Genomic DNA, 9,676 nt, shown 5'->3' with positions numbered 1-9,676 from the left:
GATCGGTAGGGGAAGAAAGGGATAAAGAAAAGGGGGGTAATCAGAAGGGGGAATGAAACATGAGAGACTATGGACTATGAGAAGCAAAGTAAAGACTTCAGAGGGGAGGGGGAGGGGTGGGGGAATGGGACAGACTGGTGATGGGTAGTTAGGAGGGCACGTATTGCATGGTGCACTGGGTGTTATACGCAACTAATGAAGCATTGAACTTTGCATTGGAATACAGGGATGTACTGTATGGTGACTAACATAATATATAAAAAAAAAGATTTCTAGAGAAAGTGCAAAAGCATGAATAGTTTAGACGCAGGATTTTCAAGGCAGTGAAGTTACTCTGTACATGGTGGATACACGACTTTACGCATTTGTCAAAACCCATACTCCTGCACAACACAGAACAGACCTTCCTAGCAATGCTGGCCTTCAATGAGTATTAATACCTCTACACTGGTTTGTGATTCATGACATGTGTTCCACACTGATGAAGCTTTTCAGGATTGTGGAAACTGTGCACCAAGGGATAAGGGTGATAGGGAACCTTTTTATATTATCTGCTCAATTACCATCTTAATCTAAACCTATTCAAAGTAATAAAGTCTTCATTAAAAATAATAAAAGATCTATTTTTCCTCATATTTAATAACAGACTAATGTCCACTCGTTAGCTTCACTATACCTACCATGAAATGTGAACAGACTTGAGTTGCAAATGCCATTTGACTACTGTGGCTATAAACTAATGAGTGACCAGCTAAATTAAAATTTTCACACGTGAAACAAAAATAATATGGCTTGGCATTTTTGTCTTAAGTATGGGACACTGAAAACTAGTGTAATGATTCTTCTTTTTTCTTTTAGAGACAAAGAAAGTGTGTGAGCAGGGGAGGGGCATAAGGAAAGGGAGAGAGAATATGAAGCAGGCTCCATACCCAGCATGGAGCCCAGCACAGGGCTTAATCTCATGACCCTGACATCATGACCTGGGCCAAAATCAAGAGTTGGACACCACCCGGGTGCCCCTAGTATAATTATTCTTGAATCAACTTAGTGAATGAATTTCCATGGTACCTTCAACAGGGTCAGAAGTGGGGTGAACCTTTGGCTTTATTCTCCTGGCCAGCTTCCAGAGACCTAGAGAAAATATGGGTGTTTTTTCATTTTTGTTTTTTGTTTTCTCAGAGACCATGGGAAATGCATGACAACAGAAAGAGCTGTTGACATCTTGCTATCAGAAGACCATAGAAAAATAGTGATAAGTTCATCAGAGTTCAAACTTTAGATCCCATTGTCCATCATTTGCCTAGCAAAGCCACCTAAGTCAGAGAGGGCTTTAGGAAGGTCTTAGGGTTCATATAGCCTTCAAATACCCCACAGAGAATGTAAACTGATACAGTCACTATGAAAACACAAAACGGGACTTCATCAAAAAGTTCACAAAAGAACTACCATTACACCCAGCAATCCCACTCTTGGATAAGAAATTCATTTGAGGGGGCGCCTGGGTGGCACAGCGGTTAAGCGTCTGCCTTCGGCTCAGGGCGTGATCCCGGCGTTATGGGTTCGAGCCCCACATCAGGCTCCTCTGCTATGAGCCTGCTTCTTCCTCTCCCACTCCCCCTGCTTGTGTACCCTCTCTCGCTGGCTGTCTCTATCTCTGTTGAATAAATAAAAAAAAAAAAATCTTTAAAAAAAAAAAAAGAAATTCATTTGAATTCAAATCTAGATTTCATAGAAATATCTGCCCATGTTCAGCGGCACTATTTAGCAAAGCCAAGCTATAGAGACAACTTAATGTTGAGGGACAGGGACAGGGATGGAGTTGGTTTCTTTGGGTGAGAGGTCCCGGAACACCTGACACCTGCCCAGACACCTGAGATCAAGCCCTGCAGCCCTGAACCAGGGCTCCCTCATCTCTTTCTCATATCCTCCAGCCCCGAGTTGTCTGTGGGAGACAGTGGATGCCCTGGGGGAGGTGCCTGAGCCAACAACAAAGTCCTAGCTCACCTTCACACATCTAGGTTTCAACCCCTGACCCAGAACACAGTGCAGGTAACCCTTGACAAGACCCCCTGAAGGGCCAGGGGAAGCCCAACTGTGGCCATCTTCCCACAGCCTTCACCCTACTAGGTGTCTGACGTGGAGCCTTCCCTGGGACCAGTTGAGCACCCTCAGGGACCAGTGGTCTGTGGGGCTCCCAAGCTGATTCAGAACCCAGGACTTTCCAAACTAATTGCCACATGAGAGCTCTACCAAGAATTAGCTTCCCTTCAACTGACCAACCCTGGCTGAGCAGTTCCTGTGAATTAACTGGGAAAATGGCCACCTGGGCTAGTGCTTTGCTGGTTTAATAAATCAAGCCTATGACCTCTAGTATCTCACTGGTATTGATCTAAGTAAGTCTCCAAACTGCCTGGGCTAAGGCCTGGCTAAGAGTGAATTGAGACTGCACTGGCTCTGAATGGGCACCTTCCCTGTTCNTCTGTTCCATCCTTCCTCCCCCAGATCCAGTCTTTATGGACTCCTCATCCTTCTCTAGACCCTGCAGTGTCAGGGGACCAAGCCCCACCTCCTTTGAGAGGGACCCCTCAGGGGCGCCTGTGTGGCTCAGTGGGTCACGTGTCTGACCTGGCTCAGGTCATGATCTCAGGGTCCTGGGATCGAGCTGGGCCTCTGTTTCTGCACTCAGCTTGTTGCCTGCTTGTCCCTCTTCTCCCCCCCCCACATCCCCCTTACTCACCACTTCTGCTTTCTCATTCTCTCTCAAATAAAATCTTTTTTTAAAAAAATCAGGGAATATACAAAGGACACATAGAGAGGGACACTTCCATACCCACACCCTGGAGAAGCTCCCACGTCACGACTCTCCGTAAGGATCACCCAGACCTGCTTTTGCATTTAAATCTATCATCTGCTGAATCCTATTTTGCACATGATAATAAGCAACCTTTTATTGAGAAACTTAGATTCAGATCTAAGCACGACTTTCTGTTGCATTTCATCTCACATCCTTTGTGAGGAAGCTCATCCATTGTGGACGATTTGTCAATCATGAAGTTCTATCATTGAAAACCAAGCACGATTATTCATTTGATGCTGTTTGACTTCTAGTGTTGCTTTGCAAGGCTATGTGTCATGAAGTATGGCCTCTCTCCATGCTTGCACTTATTAGCCAACAATGGGAGAGCTCTGGAAGGAGCAAAGGCCCCCACTGGTGCATGGACACTCCCTGGCCCAGCTGGACAAGCACATCCAAACAAGGATGATGGACAGCAGGTTGTTATGAGTGTTTGAGTTCTTGTTGGTCACTGTCCCTAAAGTTTGTAGTTCATGGCATCCAAGCATTTTTTTAGGGCTCATGGGGAGAATGTTATCAAATCTACAACACTCTGTCCCCGATTCTTTTCTCTCTGTTTTTAAACTAGGCTCCATGCCCAAAATGGGGACTGAACTCACGACCCTGAGATCAAGAGTCAAATACTTCACTGGCGGAGCCAGCCAGGCACTGCCCAGCATGCTCCCTATTCTTATTCTATTTGTGCCATGCCCTGAAGAGCGACCATGCCATGACACTGACTGGCCAGGCACTGACCAGCTCTGGACAGAAGGGTAATCATGAACTGGTTCTTTGAGTGTCATTTTTCCTTGTCCCAGGAATGTCCCTAAGCTCACAGTATTTCAGCATGACTAGGGTTTACTCGTACTGACAATGCCATCAAATACCATGAAAGGGTCTCCTCCATCCTGACCAGATTGAGATCAGGTGCTGAGGAGTAGCCCAGTGTTCAGAGTTTGACTGACTTGTCCTAAACGATGCCTCCAAACCCTCAGAATCTTTGAACTGAACAAAAGCATGGCTTCCAAGAGACCAGGCTTTCTATGTCCTTTTCAGTTGAATGACTATGGCAAGATCTGGACTTCTATGGCTCAAGGGCTTCCCTGGGCTATGTGACCACCGAGCTGACCTCATAATGGCAAACAGTGTTTGGGATTCCCCTTGGCTCAGGGAATTCCTGCCATCCACGCAGATGCTAAAGCTTCTTTGCACAGTAACTACTGATCCCATGGCTGAGTCATAAGTGAAGTTCTGTTCAGAAGTTAGAGCACGAGCACTGGTCTGCAGGCCTGGGTTCACCTCCTGGCTCCTTTACTTAGAGGAGTTCATGAACCTGGTCACATTCATCTCTGTGCCTCCGTTCCTCCACCTGAGGAATAGGGAGAGGAAACAAATCATCGCATAAGTGTGTGATGAGCATTGAATGAATGAACACCTGTCACGTGGTCAGAAACGTGAATTAGAGGGCCTAGATCTTGTCTGAGATCTCACAATTTCACAAGTTCCGGAGCTGGATTCAAATCTGGGAGTCTGAGTTCCCAGACCATTGCTCTGTTGACACACAGCTGCTTTGCCTAAATGCAAGCATTTTCCCCCAACACGATTTTCTTTGGACAGAATCAGAGGCAAACAACAACAACAAAAACAAAAAGGAAAGGAGCAAACCTATTTCTGTGTCCCTGAATCCACTCTCTGGGGCCCTTGTCCACAAATATCCATGACTGTTCTCTAGAATGTTCCAGTTGCCTGTCTTAAGGTCAGCAGATCAAATGAGGTGAATCCCAGTGTAAAGGAAGGGAGGGTCACTGTTACAAAGTCTTGTGTTTTCAAACATGTGAAACAATGCCATCTTGCATTATTTATTCCTCACACAAATAGAAGTGCCTCCAAACAAATAGGAGTTCCTGAGNCCTGAGACCCTTGTCAAATCATAGAAAAAAAAACACATAGCTTAGCATTTGAGAAGAGATCTGGATGAAAGTTCAGGAGAACTAAGAAACACATTACATTGAAACCACTTTAATGTAGACACGTTCTGTTTTCAAGCTACAATCCTATATGCAAACGCATGCAATCATGTATATATACATATATACTTATATCCATAATGTGTGTCTCTGCTCTTGTGTCTACATCACCTATTTTTCTTTGTGCATCACTAATAATCTGTGTACTTGGTTATCGATCACTCATTAACTCGATCCATTAACCAGTTACCCATCTTTCACCAGACATTAAAGGCAGGCTATTCATTGAGTCACCAAGAAAAAAAGGTTATGCTATTGTCACCATACTTACATCTGGGGTGCTGAATGGGATGGGTGGTAGCATATCATTGAAATCTCTAGAAAATGTCATTTTGGATAACACCCAAATTTCTTAGAAATGGAAATGTGTGTTTGGGGGTCATAAATTGAAACGTAGACTCTCATATTCTGAGGATCTCTTTGGGGCAACTATTGATAGGAATGAACCCACATGTCCCCAAAATCCTGAAATCCATACCCCTTTGAAGATGAACGGTACAGGCAGACATTNTTAAGACACTGAGAAAACAATGATAAATGTCCTCCATATCAACCTTCTGGGTTCACTCAAAATTTCAAAAATGCATAATATGAATATAGAATTATTATGCTTAAAAAAACTAAAACAAACAAAAGCACTGCTGTATATTCCCCTCTTGAGAACCCAGGGGTGACAAGTGAGGGGTGCAAGATATCATAGGAAGTAGTCCATTTTTCTCCATGGAGGACAAAGACCAAGGCTGCTAGCTCAGTAGAACCACCAACAGTAGAAATCAAGGGATAAAACAAAACTATAAAACATATGTAGATGAAATTGGGAGANTACTATAAAACACATGTAGATGAAATTGGGAGAGTGGGAATTTTCAACGATGAGAAAAATAGTTTGAGAAAGAGTGAACTGAGTCCTAGCAATCAGCATTCAGAAGATCATTAGGAACATACCATCACAGAAGGAACCACAGCAGGAACCACAGCAATTTCCCATTCTGAGTTGGAGCAGCAGAGCAAACACCTCTCCTCAGGAATGGGTCAGCTCAAAGAGTCCCAGCTGGAAAGGACAGCAGAGGTGTGGCTCAAGTCACCATGGCGACGGTGTCATCATAGAAAAAAAAAAAAAAAAAAAAAAAAAAAAAAAAAAAAAAAAGGGCCTGTCTTCACAGACAAGGGGGGCATGGGAGAGTAAATGCTTTGTTTCGAAAGTTGAACCCCAGTCTCACACATTCTCACTCTTTTTTTTTTTTGAAAATAAACGACATGATGGGGGATGACCTGCCACCAGCCAAAATAGCGTCACTAGGCAAACTTCGGGGTGAAGAGGGTAAAGAAAAAAGAGATTGAGAATAAATAGAGGTCCCACTCTTGATTTAAAACACCATCCCCAAACATTCTATCCTCTGGAGTCACCAGATATTTCTAGAACAAAGTTTAAAATGGGTCCCAGGTGAAATGAAGAGCAGTGTTCACACAAATTCCATTCTTCAAATCATATTTCTCTAAGCATATACTAATGAAATTATGTCATTCTCTCACCATCTATGCATACTACCTGATTTTTCTCTGTGTATAGCTGAGAGGACGTACTTAGTTACCTCTCAACCTTTGTGAATTTCTTGGTCAATATGTGTATGTAAAGCAGATGCTTCCATGAATAATGAGGGGGGAAATATCACTGTATTTTCACCACTGCATTTCTGTAATAGTGAACGGGTTGAGGGCATTACATACAACTAGTACTTTTCTAAATGAAGTATTTACATACTCCCCAAAATGCAGGGTTCAGTGTGTGTTCTGGCTCATGGATGGGCACTCAATAGACACAGGATTATGATCTGTTCATGAAAAGTAGTAATGGAAATGGAAGGAACAGTCTCCAAATATACATAAAGAAGGAAACCTTTTAGAACAAAACCAAGTGGCGTGGACTTAACCAAGCGACAACAATACTTGGTAAAAAAAAAAAAAGTGTATGTAGTTGGGGAACCTGGTGAATCCTTGGACTCTGAATTTTGGCTCAGGTCATGATCTCAGATTCGTGAGATCAAGCCCCAGAAAATAATGGCATAAAACAACCCATTTACTTTGGTAAAGTACTACTTTGGTAAACCTGGTCACAAGATTAGGAATTCATCCACGACACAATGCTGATGTTAGAAAATGAAAGGTTTCAAATATCCACACCCAGGATGATCCCCACTAGGTAGAACTTGGGGTCCATGAAAAGAGCAGCCCTAGGCCCCGTGCCAATAATTAAATGAGGGCTTTCTATTTCTCAAATCCACAATCCAGAATCCAAGTTTTGAAGGCAGTTCGAACTTCCTGTGTTAGTGAACAGATTCTTTGCAAATGCCCACATCTATTCTTTGCATGTTCCCCAAATCTACTTCCCAGTATGGTGGCCAGAGGGCAAGCAAGGGGAGTCCATGATGCTAATTGTGTAGCTGAACCTCTCAGCACCTCTTTCAGATTCGATCTGAACTGAATGCCCACTTTGGACACTCCTCAGGGCAGCAGAAATCATGAGGCTGTCGTTGGGTGTATCTACATCTGAGGTCATACCCATTGGAGAGAAAAAACAAATTCAGCCACTGGTCAGAATGCAGAGCCTGGACATAGAAGAGGCCCACATATTCCTTTTGCATTTCAGTGGCTTATCTCTGCTCTTTCCACAGTCAATAAACCTTCCCAAAGTAATCTGTCCTGAACATCGAACTCAGGACTCAATTAATGATGCCTATAAGTGAGACCTTGTCTCACAATCATTAAGCAGTGAATCAGTAAAAATGCTGTCAGGAGGGAAATAAGCAAGACTAGACATAGGGGGCAGTATGATTTTTGAAGCTTTTGCTTTTTATGCACTCTGGTGTAGTCACATCCTTTCCATATCAAAAGGTTAAGGCACACATTAGTAGTATCATTTTTCCCCCACAAAGCCCAGAAAAAGGACAAGACTGTGTTACATGTCTTGTGAGGGAAGTCAAGAGTTGAGGCAGGTGCTTTCTATAGGGAATAGATTCCACCTGAGGTTTGGCATGACAGGGAGACCTTCCACAAGGNCATATCAAAAGGTTAAGACACACATTAGTAGCATCCTTTTCCCCCCACAGAGCCAAGAAAAAGGACGAGACTGTGTTACATGTCTTTCAAGGGAAGTCAAGAGTCGAGGCAGGTGCTTTCCATAGGGAATAGATTCCACCTGAGGTTTGGCATGACAGGGAGACCTTCCACAAGGACACCAATCAAGAGCCCAAAGGAGGTGGGGAAGCAAAGGGAAAGGAAGAGTGTTNGGGAAAGGATGAGTGTATGAGGCGATCGCTCCTCCAAAGAATAGATGTCTCACGAGAAACCAATCTGTCCTGATAATGGACTCTGTCAGGTTGCTCACTTGTGTCCAAAGCAGGACTCAACCATTAGTCTTTATCAGAGACCTACCAGGTCACTCTACTCTGCACATGGAACTGAGGGGCACAGGCCCATAAAATGCCCAAAGTCAGATAATTCCCACCTTTCATGGGGAACCAACTGTGATATCACAATCTATGAATCCTTAGTGAGGAAGGGGCAGTGGGGTCACTTCGGCATCCATGGTTTCACCTAGGGAATAGCTCTCAGCTAGGCTCCAGATCTTTGATCTTGGAAACCAACTTCCCCTACTGCCAGTTGAACCTGACTCCATTCTCCAAGAGACCACAGAGCTCAGAGGACACCCATGGGGGGGCTTTATGCAGTCAATTGGTGCAGTGGAGGGAGGAGATGTATTCATGTTTCAAGTACAACCGTGTGCTCTATTTCCTGACACCAACCACAACCAACTCGACAAGTTCTCCAACAATTCAATTCATACTCCACGGATTTCAGGGCTCAGTCCCACAAGTCTGTCCTCACTGCAGAGGCCAGTCACAAATGGAGTGTTCAAGCTACCCACACTTCTGCCCAACCACAAGGTCAGGTATTCCCTCAGACCCCCTCCTTAGGGTTGATAATTTCACTAGAATGACTCACATCCACAAGTGGATGGACAAAGAAGATGGGCTCCATGTATACAAAGGAATATGACTCAGCCATTCGAAAGGATGAATTCTTACCACTTACATTGACCTGGAAGGAACTGGAGTGTATTATACTGAGTGGAACACAGCAGTCAGAGAAAGACAAGTATATGGTTTCACTCCTAGGTAGACTCTAAGAAACAGTGCAGAGGATCGTAGGTGAAGGGAGGGAAAACTGAACTGGAGGTCATCAGAGAGGGAGAAAAACCATGAGAGACATTTAAGTATATGAAACAAACTGAGGGTTGCTGGAGGTGAGGTGAGGGGGATGAGGTAATTGGGTGATGGGAATTAAGAGGGTTGCGTGATGCGATGACCACTGGGGGGTATACGCAAATGTTATATTATTGAACGCTACATCTGAAACTAACATTATGCTGCCTAATTGAATTTAAATTTTAAAAAGGAAAAAACAATTATAAATACACTGTAATAAAAGTTATGTGAATGAAGGGGAAATGAAGATCGACTCAGAAGTCGGGAAAGCACTTTATTGACCAGTTTATTATAAAGAATACAACTCAGGAAACGCCCAATGGAAGAGATGCGTATAGCAAGGAAGGTCTAAAGGGGGTGGGGAGTGGTGGAGAGCTTCCAAGCCCTCTCTGGGGGGATCACTTTTCCAGAATATTAATGTGTGCACCAACCTCTTGTTCAAGACTTTTCATAACCCAATCTTCAGCCCCTCCCCTCACAGATGGCCAGTGGCTGGGGCTGAAATTTCCAATCCTTGACTTCCAGTTTGGCCTTTCTGGTGACCAGCCCCA

The 9,676-nt window shown here is 43.9% G+C and overlaps 1 long non-coding RNA gene across 2 annotated transcripts in view; it reads right to left on the bottom strand.

Annotated features, from left to right (window-relative positions):
* The window catches only part of LOC117798024, a 15,136-nt gene extending 9,225 nt beyond the window's left edge, over nt 1-5,911 (bottom strand). The window contains exons 1-2 of one of the 2 annotated variants that reach the window (XR_004622789.1): nt 5,806-5,911; nt 3,963-4,202 (exon numbers count right to left, since the gene is read on the bottom strand). This is a non-coding gene — a long non-coding RNA (uncharacterized LOC117798024). Of the gene's footprint in view, nt 1-3,962; nt 4,420-5,805 lie in introns of those variants that run through there. The other variant, XR_004622788.1, reaches the window with a different exon arrangement.
* Between the last annotated feature and the right edge of the window lie 3,765 nt (nt 5,912-9,676).

This window comes from Ailuropoda melanoleuca, unplaced genomic scaffold, assembly GCF_002007445.2.
Source record: "Ailuropoda melanoleuca isolate Jingjing unplaced genomic scaffold, ASM200744v2 unplaced-scaffold2228, whole genome shotgun sequence".
NCBI lineage: Eukaryota > Metazoa > Chordata > Mammalia > Carnivora > Ursidae > Ailuropoda > Ailuropoda melanoleuca.
The sequence above is the reverse complement of the archived record's forward strand: the minus strand, read 5'-3'. Positions and strand labels throughout refer to the sequence as shown.